Here is a 22,418-nt window from a genome sequence, read left to right as displayed (position 1 = left end):
CAAATAATCCATTCATAATCGAATCAAAAAAATACATTCGAACTATTCAATAGACTTCCTTAAATAAAAGCCGTTCGTTTCTGTTAAGGGAAACATTAAAATAACTATTTGCTAGTTGGATATAAATTACAGGTAAGTGTAAACCGATAACGTGATTGGTTTCGGTTGCCAATAATTGATCTGTGCTTCATTTAAACACTCCGGAGAGAATTTATACAATACATTAAAAGTGACTAATTACACTCGCGCTATGCCGCGATAACGGAATTAAAGTTTCATGTTTTAAATATTTTATAGACTAGGAAAGAGTCCACAGCTCACTCGAATAGTTTACTGCCGAATCATTATTCAGAATTATACTTATTATGTACACGTTTCGATAATCCTAGGCACGTGAAAGCATGGAAATTTACTATGCACTATATAGTATAGACCTCGCTTTATTTAAAATACCTAGTAAAATGTGTCTTTGAGTATTCATAAAGTCAGCCGTTTTGCACGCACCGGTCTCTTTTGCCGTTTTTCGACGAAGGCCTTTGATTGTCACGTGACAAGTCGACATGTCATTGCGAGTACACGCACGTGTCGCTTTGATTTTTTGTATAATTTCTACTATCGACTGGCATCTTCATATTCTTCACTACAAATGAAAGTGGAGCGCGGCTGCGCACTGCGCTCGCGGTGAGCATGCTATACGCATTATGAGCAGAATCTGAGATATATATCACTCAGTGCGGATTTTACTTTACGATATTGTAGATCAGCTAGGTGATTCTGAAACTCATACTCCGATTGCACGTGTGGAATTTTTAATGAAAACTATATTTGGTATTCTGAAACTCAAATTAAATATATAGTTAGTTTTATAAATATAACTAGCGCCCCTTTGTGAGATTGTAAGTAATACGAACTAATTTTCAGTGAGAACTATATTATTTGACATTAATTGTTATTCTCAAACTCGATTTCGAAATTAAAAAATGAAACTAACCTCGACCGAATACTTCAAATTTAAAGTTGATATAATGTGGCGGAAGGCTCTAGTGGAAACTGTAACGAGGACCAAATAAAGCTACCTTGGCATGATATTATCATATTATCACTCGGAAAGAGAGTTTTTTTCTAACGTTACTTACGTTAAAAATACCCTACATAAGTAAGTAAATTTTACTATTAAGCAAATGAAATCATATTTACCTCGCAGTACGGAATTAATAATAATTCATTGTCAATGAAGATCTAATGAGATATAGAAAATATTGAAGAACAAAAACCTTTATTAAGGTTTAATTAAGGCTTTGATCTGAGGTATACAATTTAACACAGATTTTTCTTTAACAAATAATTGCTGATTTCAATATCAAGGGAATCAGTTCCTTCTAATTAACATATGCATTTATTATAATTCTGTTTCATGCATTGCAAATTTATATAACGCTACAGCCACCTATCAAAACCCATTAAAGTCAACAATATCTTATTAGAATATATACAGGTATATATATAAGTAATGTGTAAACAGATATAGTTTACTGCAACCAGACACCATGACAGACTATACAGACAAATAAATGCTACATGGTAAAGATTTTGGAGTAATAAGTAAATCTTGAATTTAATCTTCTTTTAAAATTTAATAAAAAGATACTGGATTCCTGCATACTGTCGTGTCTAAAAACTAACTATTATAAGTATTTCTAGTCAATAGAATATACTAAATATAAAAGGAAAACACAAAATAAGAAATTGTATACATATGGAGATTTGTATTATATAATGTAATATAATACAATATGTTTAAAGTAAAACTGTTATTCCCGTTCGCAGCCGTCGACGAATGCACGGAATATGTTTAATTTTGAATATACAGCGCATATTATTTAACAAGTCGGCCGCATCGGTAAAGCACACCGCTGTAGTTATACCGTTGTTTTTAATACGGCAAATAAACGAGAAAATACAACTGCGTGTAAAAGCGGACCCGAGCTTAATAATTCAGAAACTTCGCGTGAAAGCTGCGTTTTATTCTGTAACGTTTCTGTGACGTCACTCTGCTTGTGTTTCGACTCGTTGTGCGGCAATAATATTGAGTCTGTACAGGATACGAGGACATAACACGTAGCGCAGCTTTACGTATATCTCAGACTGATGCTTAGCGATAGAATAAACGACGACGGCGAGGCACCCACCCAGACCTGCACAAACCCAACCGCCGTTGCAGTATGTCTGGATCAATGCTCTACCGTTGGTACAGTGAACATTACAGTATATGCCTTTCAAGCTTATCAAGAGAATGTTTCAAGTCTTCTAGCAGTTTTCGACGTCGACTTCCCCGACCTCCACTTAAAGGAATTGAAAATTTTAAATGTATGCTTGCCGAGATGGCCCAGTGGTTAGAACGCGTGCATCTTAACCGATGATTTCGGGTTCAAACCCAGGCAGGCACCACTGAATTTTCATGTGCTTAATTTGTGTTTATAATTCATCTCGTGCTCGACGGTGAAGGAAAACATCGTGAGGAAACCTGCATGTGTCTAATTTCAACGAAATTCTGCCACATGTGTATTCCGCCAACCCGCATTGGAGCAGCGTGGTGGAATATGCTTCAAACCTTCTCCTCAAAGGGATGCCTTTAGCCCAGCAGTGGGAAAATTTACAGGCCGCTAATGCTAATAATGCTAAATGCATGCTTCGTTTTCAATCTTAGTCCATAAGCTTCTCTCCTCAGGTCTAATGAATGATTAAGCACAAAATTATTAACCCAAGTATTATTACAATGACGGCTGTGAATATCTTTTCTTGTAAAATGACGATTCAGAAATGCTTGTAAGTGCCTACTTGAATTAAAGTATATTTTGAATTATATATAAGGCTGGCATGTATTTTTGAGCTACTTAAATCACATAAATTGGTGCAAGTGTAACTTAAAACATTGTGGCTAGTAAAAATAGCCATCCTAGTAAGTCCCGGCGGGTCAGCGCGGGACGGAGGCGTCGCGGCGGACTATTTCTCATCCTCTCATAATAGCTTTTGTAATCTTGCGTTTAATTATTTCGCAGAGGTTGCGCTTTATTTCATCTTTTAATTTCGCTTTGCTTTCTGTGTGAGGAAAAATTTAAATTGTATTTCTTAGGAATTTAAAATGATCGCCTCCGAAATGTTCTGTTTCGGTGGCGTGGAATAATTTAGACAAAAAAATAACTTCAAAATCTCAAATTTATTTTATTTTAAAAGCTTTTATTTAGCTTGCAACGTAAGTATGAGCGGGTGAAGTCTTGCAACTCGATTTAGAAGCGGATATCTTTAACCGAATAAGCTGAATTTTTGTATGCACGTCCAGTTTTAATGAAAAAACATCCTTAACTCTGTGACGTCATTCTTAATGGAAATCCTTAAAAATTAAATACTTGATTAATATAATTTTAAATCATTTGAATTTATTTTTTTAAATCAAAATTTATTAAAATACTGTGAGTCACACTGTAAGCTTCCTCTGCGCCATTACGGCATTTTAAAATGAGCACTACTTTTAATTAAGTGTAGTTATTAAAATGTATATTTTGTGAGATGTAACAAAATAATTGTTAATGGCGCCCTGAAAAAACTTCTATAAAGGCTTTTGCTTTTGTTCATGCGCTTTAACGGCGAGCTTTGAGTGAATGTTTGAGTTTAGTTCATTAATTTACACACGCGGCCCCCGATGCATAGCAGTGTCGCTTTTGTCGCGACACCTTATACAAACACCACCGGTATATACTTCTTACGATAAACAACAATAAAATAAGTAAAAAGCGTACCTCGACTGAACTAACGAACTAGTTTTGTTGATAGTCTCGATAATTTATACGAAAACAAGTAATCCGATGGACTTTGAACTTTCTGATCTATTTGCCCAAGTAATTAGTTTCCAAATTGAACTTGAAACGGGAAAGCTAAAGCGCTAACACACGCAAACTAGAAATACCGTGGCTAATAACACAATCCGGAGAGGTTTTGTTGCGGCTCCACACGTGACGCGCCGGCGTTATTATCCTGCGCCGGGTCAGTATAATGAAACTAAATTAAACATACGCAGTCGTTTAAATAAAAACCAAAGCCAAACTCGCCTCTCGTAATAAACGACACGATACGTGTTTTATTGTAACCGGTGTGCATAAAACAAAGTAAAATGTTACTGCTGGCTGAAGATCCCCTCTTCGGGGATAGGATCACAATACAATCATCATCAGAGACACGTCCCGTAAGCTGTCATTGATTATATGAGCCAAAGTGAACACTGGTAATATGAGTTGTGATTCACTAAAACAAACGAACTAAAAACTTGTGTTAAAATACTGTCAAAGAAATTGTGCTCGTGTATTATAAAGGAATATGTTTTTTTAACGAAAGATAAAGTATTATATTAATTATGTACTTTTATTTGTTCTGCTATTTTTTAATAGATTGAATTTTATGAGGTACAAATATATAATACTCTTTTTATTTCAAATTTAGTTTTGGAATTTAGTTCGTTTTAATGAACGCCGGGAGCGGAACCACAACTGTTGGAGTGAAATAAAAAGCCACTCTTAGCAATCAATCAATTCGCAAACGATACGGACGCAATCAAGTGGTCGGAAAAAAATGATGATAACGCATAAATAACTTGAATCTGACCGACTCGTTCTGTGATTTCTCACATTCCGTTTTACGAACAGTGCTCGGGCGGGTGTTTTCGATACTGCGTGACTATAATATATCTATAATATAAACTCTAAATAAATATGTAACATGATGTAAATTTCCTTAGAGAAACTCCATTGGTTGCGTTGTGAGTTAAAATTCGGTCAAAGGTTCAGTCTCAGGCAAAATGTATTATTATCATATTTATTGAGTTGCACTTGGTTTATTTATTTTAATAATAATGAACTTTCTGAGTGAACAGACACTCAGACAGTAATGTCAACATTTTATGATCCTGTATTAGAATAAAACGACATAGTTAAAAAACCTTTTTTTTTTTAGAATTAATAACTGAGTTTTCTCACACATTATTATACCACTATTATATTCCGGTCTAATTAACTGGAGACATATCTTCGAGAGACACGTTCCCGGCCATTTAGCAAAAAGATTTATTGTATTAACCATTAATATAATCTGATAAAATAATTATCGAAAAATTAAGGAGAATATATTATTTGTATGTATTTTGTGCTAATCTCTTTTTTCCAAAATGTTTTATTGGTAACACTAAAGCTATACAGCTTATAGCAGCTAACAAATCCGTTCAAAATCAAAGGAGCAAATATAAAATACAATATGAATATTAAAAATGGCCACTATTAATGTATGTACATATGTATCATTGTATGTATGTAATCATTACATATTATAAAACAAAGTCGCTTACCGCTGGCCCTGTGTATGCTTAGATATTTAAAATGACACAACAAATTTTGATGCGGTTTTGTTCAATAGATAGATTGATTCAAGTGAATGGTTTTGTATGTATAATACGAACATGTACAATATAGTAGAGAAACTCTGATAATTTTAGAGGTTTGTAAAGTGATGTCGTATATAAACACTTTTTTTGCGCTTACATTGCAAACGCTGGCTGAACCTCTCGCTGAAAATCTCTCAAATAATGGCTTATTTTCAAAGCGATTTTAAGCAATACAGCATTAATCCTTATCCTTTGAATTTAATATATTAATCTGTAATATGGCTCTTTGCAGCATGTAATTCAAATGAATATTTTCGAAGATATTACAGATTTAAAAAGCAGGGACATAGTGGTTTGTATTATGTAACGACTGAAAAACTGTGAACTTTGTAAGACATTCTGTAGTATATTTCCGTGCGGGCGGGTCGCTAGTATATTATAAACAAAGTTTTAATATAATTCACATCTCAGTTTCGTCATTGATTCGATTCGATTCAAATAGTCCCTCAAGGACAGTTTTCCTCACGGCGTTGTTTTCGTACAACAAGTCGGTCTTGTCGGTAGTTTCGGTCATGTTGTCCGTGACTACTACTGGAGCGTTAAATTATTGCTGTGAGTCTATTGCTGACTTCACGCGACCTCGCCGAAGTGAACAACTGCTCGTGAAATATTACCCGAAGCCCGCGCCGGCTCGTGAGCTGGCAACGCTGTTGTTTGCTCGCTCAATGCTCATGCTGATATATCGTTGCTGAATCGTGAGTTACTCGTTGATTCGCACAAACACTAATTGTATCGACGCATCGTAGCTTAACGATGATTCAAACGTTGTTTAAAATATACCAAAAGAAATAACGAACTCGAAACTTGGAAATGGTCCGTGCAACTCTCTTCTTTCAACAGAAATCTTATATATTGATAGCGTTAGCTGATTTTTGTCCCAGCGATTATGGCGATAGCTGCTTATAAAAAAATCGTTTATGTACTCATTTTGATGAGCTCCAGCCGTAAATGTGCAGAAAATAAAAACGGATTCTTGAATGCAATTTAATAAATTGAAACAATTTAAAAAAAAAATTTTAGAGAGCGGAAAAAAGTTACTGGCCGGTTATAGTATAAGAAAAAGAAAGAAAAACGTAAACAAAATTAAAGTAAATTGTCATCAACTGACTCAGACAGACAGTAATAATGGCGAACTTTATTTTTAAATTAAACAAATAATTTAAACTAATTTATTAGAACGATAAACTAGTGTAATATAAAAACACAATTCTGGTGATATTGTAGAGCCGTAAAATATATCTTCAGAGTGACCGAGGCCGAGTGCCCCGTCAGACGCAACAATACGTGAAGCGGACACAAGTGTAGGTCGAGAGCGTCGCCGGCAACTCGTCCTAACATTAATACTCTTATTCCTCTGTTATTAAACGGCGAGCGAAGAGTCCATAAGGAAATGAAACAATCGAGTATACACTTGGAGTAGAATCAATCACACGGCTGGCGGCGCGCGGGACTCGACGATTATTTTTATGATTTCGCCTAAATCGAAATGTTCTGCTAATCATAAAATTTGCAGATCAAAGGTAACGTAAAGCGTTAAATATTGGCGGACGTTTTTTACGTGATTAAATTTTGCACAATTGGTATGCTCAATCGTTTTCGATTTTAATACAACAAGGCTCTGATTAGGATAAAACATAACTCAAGCTTTTATTGAAGGCTAAAAGTTAATAATAATTATACGAATACAACATGGCTATTTTTTATCGGTTTTCTGTACACATTATATTGTTTTATTTGTATGCAAGTGTCTGCCTGTAACGCGGACAGTATTTTCGATGAAGGAGCTGAGAAGATGATCGACTGTTGGAATATTCTTTTTTTACCGATAATTAAGCCGTGCAAGCGACTTTAGTGTGGTTATTTTTTAAATTATGTATAAACACGCTTGTATGAAACATCCCGATAATGTTAGTCTTATTCTAGTAAATTAATGACCGCGACAATGACCGCGTCAGAAGGTTACTACGAATACTCTGCTTGACCGTTCAAAGGGATCACAGCATCAACACCGAACACCAACTCGCAATCAAGTCTATCAATTCCCCACTCTACAACTTCTGCACCGACGTCAGACAATCTTTCTGCCCTCCACCGGTTTCGTCCAAATATTAGCTTGACGTTTTTATCTTCAGCCTAAATTAGCTCTAATTATTATTATTATTACAAGCTTTTTTTTATATGTAGCTGGTAGATTTTCTTACGATGACATTTTTTTAAAGATATTGAGCTGAATTTTTTTTTGGTATTTAACATGCGTATAGTGTTGATGACAATACAAACACTTAGGTACGTGTATAATTAAAATACAAATCGGTATTCGATTTCTTGTAACCTAAAGAAACGTAGGGAAAGGTTTATTTACTTTTATCGGTTACCGATCAAAAGGTCAGATATGGTGGCCTAGCTTCTATTCGAGTAAATACGCGCAATTAAGATTAAACTAAAAATAACGATGCAAATAAAACATAAATTTTTCTTATGCGTATAAGTCGGAGTAAGTCGTGTTTATTTATTTCTCAGCACCGCTGTTCAAGTGTCCAGTGTTCGTCTCGCAGCGGAGAAAAATATTCAAGACATTGCTTATTCAACTCTGCAACAATTATTCTGAAGCGTTTAAAATTATCTGCTTGTACTAACTTTATAATTGTTTACTCAAAATCAAAAATCTTTATCAAGTAATCTCATAGAAGCACCGTTGAATGGTCAAGTTACGAATGTGTAAAGACGATCTAAGTTGTCATATTCATGGCTTTGCTATTACTACTCAAGTTTATTTACCATTTAAACCAAAATACAGCAAGACAAATTATTATTGTTTGGCGGTATAGTAGATAGTAATCGGACACCGACCAAATCTGGATTCAAGCCTAGTAATAAATTATTCTATCGGTCATTCAAAGCCGTACCATGGCGCGTGTTTATATTTTGTGTCTCATAGTAACTAATATCTTTATATGTACCGAAGAGTTATTAAAAATAAATTAATTCTAATTAAAATTAAGGAACAGACCCACCTCGACCCCAAGAGAAGTGTGACTGATTTTATATAAAACAATATTTTGTAAGATTTATAAGTAGCCCTCGACTTATATTCGAAGCGTCATATTTCAAAATCAATAACAAGCTATTGTATTGCACCGGACTGTTATTTGAAATACATTTTTCTATCGCCCCGAGCGTATTGCAGTCGCCATTACTCCGGTGGAGTGCTCCCGGGGAGCTCCAGCAATTTTAACCCCTTCACTTGAACTGTTGCTTCTTGAAGAAAATATATCACCCCGGAAGTATTACCTTGGGTGTTTAAGTAGAAGAAGTTTTATGAAAAATATTATGGTTAACTGATTTTGATATTCTTTCACTTGATTTGTCGCACACGCATTCATTCAACAGAATATTTTTACGTTTACTGTCCGCTGCCGTCCACTTACTCAAGTTCACCAAAATTTAATTGATCGTTGACATTTTAATTGGTCCCTAACCGCATGACCTAAATGTGATTTGTTTATGAGGTCAAAAGAGAGAAAACCTTATTTAACTAAACACACGTTAAGCAACGCCGCGGTTGTCAGTAACGTCGTTGTTAATTTAACTTTGCTTAAACAAGTAACTTACTTTTTCTTACTCACTATCGACTTTCCAGCGCTAGTTAGTAAACTGAAGCGGAACCAGCGCATGAATTATAATACACCGTGTGTGTTATAATACAACAAAATGGAATGTAACACTTCAACCAGGTGACATTTAAGCAAACAGTAATATTCTATAAATTTCCCACTGCTGGGCTACGGCCCCCTCTCCCTTCCGTTTAAGCAAACGACGTTTTAATTTTATAGTCTATAATAAGAATAAGAAAAAGATGAGAAAAGGAAATACAATTTATTCGTGAAGATTTACTGACGAATGCTTCAGATCAATTTCGATAATTTCCACGTTAAATAGATATTATTATTTATCAATTATAGATCAATATTCTGTACAATTGGGTAAACGTTTCTGGTTTTGAATCAAACTTCATCGTAGTTTTAATAAGAATCACATCCAAACATTTATAAATAGTACTATATTATTTCCCCTATTCACAAGATTATATAACCATTATTTCATTTCATCAAAACACTTTAACCAATTGCCGTCACTTCATCAACTATTTCAGGCATAATTAAGATGACTAAATCCCAATCAAGCACTACTAACTTTATACTTGCTTCATTTATGGTAATAATTCACCTGTTGCTCGACAGAAAATAAAACATTGCGAGGAAACCTGCATGTGAAGGATAAAATTCTGCCGCGTGTTCCACCATCCTGAAACGAAGCAACGTGGTAGAAATAGCTCAAATCTTCTATAGAGATCGTTAATTAGAACGACAAATAGTTCGGAAGCCGGGACAAGTTACACTCTGATCTATGGATAGAAGTGCAAGACTAATATATAAATCATTTGCACTTAGCATTCATGGGAGTATGAATTATTTTAGACTTATTAGTATGACAGCATGTCTACTTTAGGTATCAAACCGTTTAATAAAATACAAATGAACACAGACCAAACTAAATATTAACTGACTGTCAAACTAACATCACGTCGTTGCAACAATCTGGTAACGGTATACAATTTTCTACAGACTGCAGTGGTCGTTCAAAACTCGTAAAATAGCTTCCAGGGACAGAATTGTAGAAGAGTTTACTTTCAGTGAGCAAACACGGAGTATACCCTCATAAATAATAGGCTTGTCTTTATGTTGATACTTACAGAACTGCGATTTACCTGGGATATAACATCACAGGAGCTAGCGGCGCATTTAAATCCTGAGCCTCAGAATCCCAATGGTCCTGCGGTTTCAATTGATCATGGTTATATATAATTTATATGAAGCCACGCCGAGATGGCCCAGTGGTTAGAACGCGTGCATCTTAACCGATGATTTAGGGTTCAAACCCAGGCATGCACCATTGAATTTTCATGTGCTTAATTTGTGTTTATAATTCATCTCGTGCTCGGCCGTGAAGGAAAACATCGTGAGGAAGCCTGCATGTGTCTAATTTCAACAAAATTCTGTCACATGTGTATTCCACCAACCAGCATTGGAGCAGCGTGGTGGAATATGCTCCAAAACCTTCTCCTCAAAGGGAGAGGAGGCCTTAGCCAAGCAGTGGGAAAATTACAGGCTGTTAATGTAAAAAAAAAATGAAGCTACGATGGTAATTTTTCTACCGTTGTTTATGTAAGTTTGTTGATTAATATCTGCGTAACTTGATAAACCGATTAGTCATTCTTTTGACACCACGATCTAAAATAACTTCAATAAAAAACTAATTTTATTGTTTCACAAAAACAATCTGAGACAATACATGTCATAAACTGAAGTACATTTGTTTCTCTAAGAAAAACTGAGCGAAAGTTCAAGAAATGTCAGAAACACTTCGACTGTATTAAAGTCCCGATGGGATGAAGGGAGCACAGGTCGAGGTCGCAACGGAGTCGTATCGGCATATTCCTCACACTGTATTGCGTGAGGACGGGACGAGGTCATATTATTGAGTAATGCTTTCGACAATTTGGTAAATGACGGAAAAGTTTTTATGTCTCGCCAATGTTATATTTGGTGGAAAACGAACTTAGCGGAAATATATATATAGTGAGGTTGACATTATTATATCAAATAAAAACGGGACAAAAGAAATTTATAAGAACATGAAGCGTTTGGACAGCTTAACAAAATTATATCGAAACTGATAGATGTCTACCGAAAATGAATTTTATTCCTTTATCGGTCGATCTGTGCAAATACCACGGAATATATTTAATGTATTGGGCATTTATACAATAGTAATAAATGTTCACTGTTAAATGTTGATTGAGATGACCAATGTCGGGTCCAAGAAATGTCAGTGGAAGGAACATGATCATGTTTTCGCAAATTATCTCTTTCATCAATTCAATCTTGAACAAAGTTTTAGTATTTAATAAATGACTTAGTTTCAACATCAGAGGAATATGGAGACTTATTTTTAATCCATTGTAATATACTGGAGTAAAAGACGAAATCGAAAATAAAGTTCCTTAAACGTTAACACGCTGTATTTATGTTGTAATGAAGTTCACTAATTATCCCTCACTGTATAACGTTGAGGCGTTATATGAGGGTGACGTTCTGCATCGCACCGCCGCTACTGCGTATGATAATGAAACACTGTGAGAAAATGTAATTATTTAACAAAACTTTACACAAAATAGAAATTCAACTTATCCATATTCATTACATCTTGTAAGTGGAGGAAGTTTTGCTATCACGTGGATTCAGATAAATATTAAAGCTAGCTGTGAACACGGGCGCAGGAGGGTAGGGGAGGGAGACGCACGGCGGTGTCTTTGAGTTGCAAATGTTGTTCCCGCTTTAACCAGCACCAATGAAATAATTGTTCTGTAGCGACGTGCTCACTTCGCCGTTCACGGAAACGGAACAATCTTGTGCTGCAAAATGTGAATGTAGTAAGTTTATTTGGTAGCGGAATGAGAAGTATTTTAGTTTGGCTCACTTTTGTTTTCTATTTTCATACTGTTGACATTATAAATGTACACATTGTCATAGTTTGCCCGTGTAGATATTTTAAAACTGTAATTTTTGTATTTTGTTTTAAAGTTCAATCATGCCGAAACAATTGGAGTTGACTGTTTTTAATAAAGGACTGTACATCTTGCACCGCTTAACATGAATATTTCTACTATTATTGTTATTAAGACTTTCTCATTCGCAGAAATATTTTTTATCACCTTTTCTCATAAGCTCCGTGCACTAGAGCCAGTCCTCAGAGAAATCATTCGGATCGTAAAGTTGAACCGAAAGGTTGTGCCGTTGTAAATTTTACCCTGAATCAGATTCCAACGAATTTTGTTTATTTTTATTTAGATTTCTAAACCAATTCCAAAGCTTTGTTGTGTTTAAACTGTCTGATATAATGGTTATTTTAATAGATTATGTTTAGAAAAAGTGTTCGCGTATCAATATCATTTCTTGTTATTTATACACCGCAGTAAGTTCTGATTAATTGAATTGTCAGTTAACATAACTTAATAAATGTAAAGCAGCAACCGATTTAAAAATATAAAGGCGAGTATAATATTAGATAGAAACCCGAGAGATAAACTTTCGAATGTTTTTAGTCCTTAGACTTAATCCCTTTCCTTTTATATGAATAAACGTATTCAATGATTTACTGAGAAGAATTGATAATTGGTCCTCAGAATACTTACTCAACAAATTACATTATCAACTTTACGCATTATCATTTCGCTTTATCGTCTTTTTATATTCTACTCGCTCATGAAAACCAATGTGTAATTTTGTAATACATGAGTACTATATCAATGATGTTTTAATGAACAGCTTACATATACAATATCGTAAGCATTTCCGGAAACCGGGACATTCCTGGAAAAATTATGTACAGTCGTTTAAGTGAACTAGTCACCGAAGGCCGAAGGACCGACGCACCATGGACTGGCAAACGCCCCAAAGGTGGTGTTCAGAAAATGAACGCAGTTGACTCTAAAATAAATTATTACCGCATAAAGCAGTTGCTCTAATAATATATATTTATTAATAATTTCCTCAGGATTTAATGCTTAAGCGAGAGCCAGTGCATCGCTAATTATTAATTACGCAGTACTTTCGCTTAAACTTGGTAAATTAAGCGGATTTTTACCGCGGCTGCAACTTACGAGCCTGAGTTTAATATGAAGCGTAAACGTCGACCGTTTACGAGTGGGTAATGGCCAGCTTTTTCATTCCTGACGATGAGTTCAACCGCTGTCTGATTTTTTTTTCTTTATTAGTGGATTGCGACTTAGCTTTCGATATGCGATTATACTGATGATGATGTGATGTAAACCCTATATATCATTATTAGTTACAAATATTTTGTAATACTTGTACTTAATGACATACATTGTTGGGATATTAATATTTTTTTTTTAGGTTTTCGCATTCAACAATTTAGACGCAAGTCGCCATTTATCGGCAATGGTTTAAAATATTAATAATATAAAATAATAATTATATATTGTCAATTATCATTTTAATGTTTATATTTTATTATATAAATTTCTAAAACACTATTATTCAATAAGTAAAACTTAATTTGGATTCGTCTTGCAGCGCCACCTGTAATGTGTCACAACGGACTGTGTGATAAAAATATTATATTATTTTTGAAGTAATTCAATTGTAATTAATTGAGAGCTATATTTAATAATAAGAACCAAATAGATATTCATCTTTAATATTAAACTATATTTTAAGAATTAATTTGCAGTAGTAGCATTAATTTATTATAAAAAGTTGTAGTTGTGAATATCCGTTTGATTCATTCGAAAAAGACGCGTTAGAAACGGGCATTGTTATAGCAACGCCATATTGCATTGACACATTTTTTTAAAAAGACAATATATTGTTAACAGAACGAATAAAGATTCTTTAAATTGATTGCGTTTCATTGCGATGGAAGCTGTAAACCCGACTACTTCTCCGACATATACATAACACTTCTCGCACCAGTAACGCTTTATAGTGAAAGTGTAGACTCAGCTCCAAGGTATAACTTTGAAATATTTATAACATAATTAGGATACTTGGTAAATTTTGGCCACGGTGGTTACATAAGTTACAGGGTAACATAATATAATAAACATTTTAATCATACTATGAGTGCAAATTTTATATAAACACAAAAGATTTTTTGCCTCAATCAGCCTTTGAACCCAGGACCTTCGGTATTTTGAGGCTCATTAGTTATTTAGTTGACCAAACAGTTGCAATAATTCCATAGCAACGACATAATGAATAACGACGTGTCCAAATCAACCGTAAACTTTAAACAATTAATTTACAACAAGGTTATGCTAATCCCCCCGACACCTGCCGTAGGTTATCTTTCGTCCTGCCGGGTGTCGCAGATGGAAATCTATTTGATGAACAAAACGAGATGAAAACAAAACTTCCCTCGACCGCATTTCAACCGGCATAAGCTCTAAATGCTGTGAGAGTTTTATAATATTTACAATTTCCTCGCTACTAATTATTCTTCGCTTTCCACAGCATCCGAACATCTTGTTGTGAATATTAAGACCATTTAAGGATTTGTAGCTACTTTAGAATTGGAGTTTGTCCTCTCAGCGCTGCTGGAATATATTTAGTGAGGTAATTAAAACGAATAGCTGTTTAATTTTGTGTTTCAGTTTTAATTAAACTTCGAGTTGTGACGTTTGCGCAATAAAAAGAGATTAAAATATACGGTAAATATATTGTAGAAGCCGATTAGACCCAGAGGAAAGATCAAGCTCATCTTAGCCTCGGCACACTCACATTTGGGTGATGAAAATCTATTCAGTATTAGACGATACACTACTGAGCCCGTGGCGGAGGATCAAACCATTTCCACAGCACGGGACAATTTATGAGCAGTTACTTCCTAACTTTTATAAATATCTAACATCATTCGGATACGGCGTGGTGTGACCGGCTGTCATGACGCTGCGTCACGTGTACATGCAAAAACATATTATACAATATTAGAAGCGCTATTTACACCGTATTTATCACGCCATGTAAATCGTTCGCCCTGCGCGACAGGGGCGACGACGCGTGAAGCGGAAAATGGGACATAGTCATTATGTCAGAGTATTAGGTGAGATGAGCAGTCTCTATTTATTTTATGCAATGATATGTTAAAATAGTGCAATCTAACCCCCTGGCCAGGGGAACGGGCGGCGCGAATAGCGGCGCGATGGGCGAATCGGCAATTAGCGTGGTTTTCAATACACGGGCTGTTGAGATCACGAATGACAACAAAACGCTTAGGCGATTCGTGTTGCTACATTCGTAGTTCGCGCCGTCGGCCTCCACTTTCCGTAGCATGCTTGGTATATTTTTATGCATTTATTTAAGTCGCAAGACGCATCGCCATTTGCATCGCACGAGTGTTCACTGTGGCGAATTTCCCGTGGCTAGGCCGGCCCAGTCTTAAGTCTGTAAGTGATTGCGGATGCCAAACATAACAAAAAAAAATTTATACTTCTTGTAGTAGGTGGTCACGAAAATCTGCATTATATATATGATGACTATCTACCAACAGGGCATTGAAGCAGTGCGCTGGAATAAGCAGCCTTATTTCAGCGCATCCTTATCCATGATCAAATAACATTAATTACAGTTACAGTTTTCGGACGTTTGTCGTAAAACTATTAATTTTATAATAATAGATACAACAAAAACATGGCTTGTATTTAATAACGTGACCGTTACAAATGAGGTGTAACTGCAAGAAATCACTTCGTAAGCGATATTAACATAAACATGAATAATGTAGGTTCAGTTAGTTCAGGATGCGAGGCAGGCGAGGCAGGCGAGGCAGCGAGCCGGCGGCGCGGTGGCGTCGTGGCCGAGCGCGGACGCAGCGCGCTGCGTTAATATTCATGCGCGCCGCTTAGCGCGATTATGCGCGATGAATATGCGAGTGGACGCGTGCCCTTACTTACACGACTGTAGAGCTGCGGGGTTTGTGTGCAACGTTTAATTACTAGATTTTTGGAAGAAATTAATGATCTACGCTCGAGTTTAACAAAAACCAGAAGTGAGGTACATCCTGTACAACAAAGTTCTTATCACATTATTATAATATTTATCAAATAACTGGTTATATGGCAAGTAAAGAATTAATATATTTTAATTTTGTATTACGCCTATACAAATACATACGCATGCTAACAAACAAACACATCCGTAATAATATTGTACATACTTTCGTATTTGTACCTCTGTTGTCTGTCTGTCTGTCCGTTACGCTTTCTTTCTTTTAGTAATTAATCAAGTGTCAATAATTTATACGTCTAGTCATTATCCATTATTGAAAGTATGGAAATATAATCTAGTTTAATAAATTATACATTATTATATTTTTTAAATGTGGCCCCAAAGGGGCCTTAACCTTAACCCCTTCCTGGTGCATCACCCGCCTTGTTCTATGATACACAGCCGTCGGGAATATATTAATCATGTGCAACGGTCGAATGTAGAAAAGTCAGCGCCATCTAGTGGAGATAGAAAGACGAGCGAAAAAGGTTTCCACGTTAGTGTCACTGATAGTATTACAATTCTTAGCGCTGAGAATAATGAGGGCGGCGTGATCGATGCTCGGTCATTACTCAGCGATAAGGGCACGCGACTGCGCCGCACACTAACGTTGATAGCAAATCACCGCCGTCAGAGGGCGGGCGTGTTTAGCGTGACATTTTATCTCGGTAAGTTCTCATTTGTTCTAGGTAAGCTCGCGAAGTGAAGCACGCTTCAGTTGCTAGATGTGAAAGCGTTAATGTGCTTTTATGTTTGCATTTTGGATTCGTGTAAAGATACGAATAAGTTTTCATGTAACGATGAGATGAACTGGGAAATTACTGCAGTCGAGTTAACTTGATATCGATAAAGAATTTAATAACATTTTGTTACTTTTTTTTCTATGATGATACAAATAAATTCATCGAAGACATTCACCATTTGAACTAATTTGAGTAAATACTGGAATAAACAAAGCAATCGCTCGTCTTGATATTTACCGAAAATATTATTTAGTTTTTTTCTAAATTAAATACAAAATAATATTACACGAAGAGAACACACCGCACAGTTTATTTACCTTAAATCGCTTACGTAATCTTAAGTATAAGCTCCCTTACAAATAGCGCTGTCTCCCGGGTGCGGCTCAGCGCATAATGCGGCGTGTCGTGCGCTGTGCGGAGTGCAGTCGCATCTATCACGGCGCTCACCTCCCCTGTCACGTGTCACTTCGTAGTTAGTTTAATAAAAAACATAATATCTTTGCAGTTAGCTATTTTTAACTAGAAGTGAAAAGTTTATTTAATTTAGCACGTTATATTATTTCGTAGTTTTCCATTGATACCGTAACTATTATAATCGTGAAAATTAAATGTTGTATTTATATTTGAGTGTTATCTAAAGATAGCGATTCCGTGACGTCGATATAGTTTCAATAATTGATATGGTAGATTTCTGACTATCAATAACTAAGTGCAACGCTATATTGATCTTTGACTTTGACTTTTATTTTCATTTATTGTTCGATATTGTTATACGTATTTACGTGATTTTTTAATGTATTACGTGATTTTAAGTGTATTTGTAATAATTATGTCGACGTCGGGGTCTAGCTGATGTGAATATTGCTGTGACATTAATCTTGTCGTGATTATTGTAATTCATTTTTCTTTTCTCTGCTTGGCAATAACAACAACGTGTTCCATCCGACATATACAAAATTATATGTATCACTATGATTAGGTGAGCTATTATCCTCTAACATTGTTTATTGTGAGCACATCTACGACAATTCTTCCCTGCACTTCTTAAGGTTGGCTAGCTGCTACAGAATGCTTCTAGCACGACCTCTCATCTGTCTTCGGTCCCGATGGATTTCTCTTATTACGTAATATTGGACTGTGAGTGGCTGATATAATATATATACGTTTAGCTGATATGATATACCTTTTATTACTCTAATATGGCCGTAAAATATAAATAAAATATACAAGTATAACCATCTTTTAAAAATGAAAAGTAGTTTAATTTTTTGAATTCGTTATTTGTGCAACCATAAATAAACAAGGAGCCACAGATTTCATAGCACACGTTGCATTGGGTAAATAAAAGCAATAAAAATGTATCCATTGCAAATATAACAAAACCATTCGTAGCTGCGAACAATTGTGCGCGTGTGCTCTCGACGCGAACGCGACTGCGTGGAGCGGGACGCTCGTCTCGGTGTAACGAGCGGCGCAGCCGTGCTGGTCGTGTTCGTAGTCTCGCTAATACCCGGTATGTGTTGTGATGTCTGTTTATTTTATTTGTAGTCAGTTGATATCGACATCGCGCCACCTGTTGTATATTTTTTGTGATACTGTGCCTATTTTTAGGAATTTCTATTCAACGCATTTGAGGTTCAATTCCAGTGCAACATTTGCGCCAGGAGTAGAGACGACAAGAACCGAAGGGTTAGGATCGTTTCTGCCATTTAATGCTATTGACGCTAAAATTAATTATAGTGTAGGTAAACATTCACTGTAGTTTCAAAAATAACGGCAGAAAGTTTCAAGTTAATTGTATTATGACAAACCGTAGAAACATTTATTTTTACGCTTAGATAAAATTAAATGTTTGGGTTTAGAAGATTTGGGTCAAACTTGAACGTCACTGTGCTGTACGCTGTACTCTAGATAGCGTTTCCGATAAGTTTCTTATTTGAAATAAACTTACCGAAAGTAATGCGATTACTGGTGACTAACTTCTGCTAGAAGTTTCTACGGTCGCAGTCAAACTGTTAAACTACACGAATTTTCTGAAGTATTCGAACACGTGCGGTCTTGGCGACCGCAGCGAGCAGGTCGGTCACCCTAGAATTTAATCAGTTCTCCGAAACTATTGACAATCTAGAGGGTGATATTGGGTTCATATAATTCAGTTCGTAAGTTATATATACGTTTTAAAAGAATTATTCCGATTTAGAAGTAAAGTTTTAAAAGTATCGGTTAATACTAAAAAATATTTTCCCTTAAAGTCCAGATGCTAAAAGTTCAATGCACGATGCAGATATGACTAATTGTACAGAACAAGAATAAAACATTCGTTTGTAATAATTAGTGTTTTCCAACAGCATTGGTCTAGTATATTGGTATAATAGTTTATACCAATGCAGTTGCAGCTAAAAATCGCATGAACGTTAGTTCTAATCACGGTTTAGGCCAATACAAAATATTTGGTTCTCCTATCAAAAACGTCACAGTAGCAATAGCTCGTCCAAGGTACGAGTACGAAACCACGTAAAGCATATCCTTCCGCTTGTGTCGCATTACCGTTTCAAAGCATTACGAGATTGAAAATGTGCAGCTGTGTGGTTACTCTCCTTTGAGAATGATCGCGATGGCGAAATGTATTGAACACTCACGATAATCACAACAATAACAATTTCTGTTCTGCATTCATTTAATATATAAAGTTTTACAACTATTTAAATTTTGGTCAAAAACATGTAGAACATGTTTAATAATATTTAATCTGCCAACACTGGGCTGTATTATGAGCGGGCGGAGGTGTCGGCTGACATTCCGGCGGTTCCAATCTAGGAGGAATGCCGAGCGAGGGCGAAGGATTTATAGAGAGTGGAAATCATTTTAGCGATTTAGGTTTAATTCGTTCTTAGAACATAATGTTAAGCCTACATTTTTTTTAGATATTTGAAACTATTTTAATCATTTAATTTTAAACGACAGTCTTAAATGGAATTTAAATGGTTTGTTTGGTAGATAATAACTAAAACATTAATGCTAAGTGCTATGTTAAATTTGTTTAATATTCATTTATAATAAAAGTGATATAGTTTAGTCAAATTGAGAAGGCAATCGTAGCAGATAGCGTGAGAGTGTCGTAGCGAGTGCTACGAAATTGTTGACTCGTAGCTAACTGCTTCGATAAGCGACAAGTTTCTGTATAACCGATTCTTGGTTAATTTTCATATGAAGAATACTCGAGAATTCGTCTTTATTTATGACAGCTATCGAAGTTTTTTTTTTTTTGAATAAACAAGAGTATTTAGAGGCTCACATTTTGATTTTGACATAAAGAATAAATATTCACTGAATTACAAAATTTTGCATCGTAAAGTATCAATTTTTTTTGTAACTACTGCTTTCAAATTTCAAGTAAATATTCCATTTCTGTTTTATTTTTGCTATATATCGTTCATTTTTGTTTATAATTCATCTCGAGCTCAATGACGAAGGAATCGCGATGGAATCTAAATGTGCCAAATAAACGTCTGTCATAGCGAGCGTCTAAATGCACTGAAACGTGTTAAGAAGAGAGTACTACTTTACTCACTACTGGATCATTTACATTAATTTGCTTTTTTTACTTTTAATGCGCTATTGATTGTAGTTGGATTGCAGGTTTTTTAGCTAAAGTATTCTTAGTAACACTCCGGAGTTAGGCAGTTAGTGTTTTTTATCCGCGCTTCAAAAAGTGCGTAAAGCCGTTCTGTACCTGATATGTGTCTTCTTCCGTTTGTCTGTTTCGTCGCACCTTACTAGTCCTTAGTTCCCGAGTTGATTTCAGTGATTAAATTAAATATACTAACAATATACGCATGTGAGTATATAAGGCGAATGGCTAGTATTATTTATAAAATATATCAGAAGATTAAGTAACAATACAAACTAGTTGAGCGTTAAAATATAACAATGGCGTGTAATTGTCACAGATTCTAATAACAGAAATATCGCAGCGCTAGTTTACATGCAGAGTATAACTAGAGGCTTACTCGCGGGATTTGTTGTAATAATTAAAGTGAAACTATTCTCAGAGACGCTGATTGTAACATTTTATTGCGACGTGTCTATATTATACTTTACAAATCGATATGTTTATGTCCTGAAATGCACGAGTTTGTTATTTATTAATTAAAAACATTTGCTTTGATTCATAATAAATAGTATTTATTTAGGGTTATTTGTGTTCTGCTGAGCTTACTCAAAAACTACAAAAATAATACTTAACATATTCATTGGAAACTTTTTCGGTCAGAAAATTGTAGAAAGTGACAACCATTTAATAACATATTCAAAATGAAATAACGAAAACCTGTATTTGCAAAAATTCTAAACCAATATGAAAAAAGTGTTTTATAAAAACTAAATAGTAAACAAATTAAATAGTACTAAGGGATTAACTAGAGTGAGATATAGTTGAGTCAAGGATTTTTCGTAACAGAATAACAAGAGTTTTTTTTTTTATTACAAAATTGCAAAAAAATATCCTAAAATAAAAACCAAACTCGATTGTTTCTTGCTAATTCAAAGGCTCTTCTCAAATTTCACAAGAGTGTTTCCAAGCATATATATATATAAATACATAAATACATAATTATTATGTACCTTAAAATTATATTTTTAACTTTATTACAATCTTTAATCTTATGTAAGTTTCTGGCAGATGGCTGATGACAATCATTCCGTTATCAAAGCGTTTTGACCTAAAAGGACAAAATAACTCAATGCAAGACAGCAGCTCATTGTCATCCAGGTTACCATTGATTGATATACGTATACAGCAATAGTTTATTTTTTCATTTATAATATTTACACGGATGATTTATTCCCACGCATCGTGGGATCTGCTGATCAAGTTAAGTGCAGCGGCGCGATTCAAGAGATGAAATGTGTTCAAATAAATTAACAATAAATTTGATGACACTAAGTTTTGGTAACATTTTATTTAAATTGTCAATTGTTTTAGTTGTTTTGCGCTTTCATTGCAAACAATGGCTGAACCCAACGAGATAGATCAAAGTAATGTACACATAAATCGAGGTGATGTTAAGATGGTTAAAAAATGCATTATGAAGAAAGTGTTGTGTAAATGATTTTTATAAGCGGGTGCTCATTGGATTTGTTAACATTAAGTACTTAAAAAGGAATAGTTCACGAGACATCTCGTGAACAAGACATTCGTAGATAATGTCGAAATATCGAGCTCCACCAAATAAAAATAAAAAATATGGTAAATATCCCGTTTCAAATACTTATAGTAATAAAAATAACCATGTTAATTTAAAATCTTTGTTAACATTCTTATAACACATATTTAAATTTATTTATATGCGCCGACATATTTTAATTTCATGGTAGCATCACAATCGTAGTTGCGGTTACACTCGTGTTCATCTATTTGAATCGAACTCTAAATCTTATGACATTCTGTCTGAGACTAAACATCTTGCAATATTGATTTTTTTAATCTCGCGACACAGACTTGTTTCCTTTCGAGGATGTTTACTTTATTTTAAATAAAAATAATTTTCTTGGTCG

Source organism: Vanessa atalanta, chromosome 3 (genome assembly GCF_905147765.1).
Source record: "Vanessa atalanta chromosome 3, ilVanAtal1.2, whole genome shotgun sequence".
Taxonomy (NCBI): Eukaryota; Metazoa; Arthropoda; class Insecta; order Lepidoptera; family Nymphalidae; genus Vanessa; species Vanessa atalanta.
Note: the sequence above shows the minus strand (reverse complement) of the source record.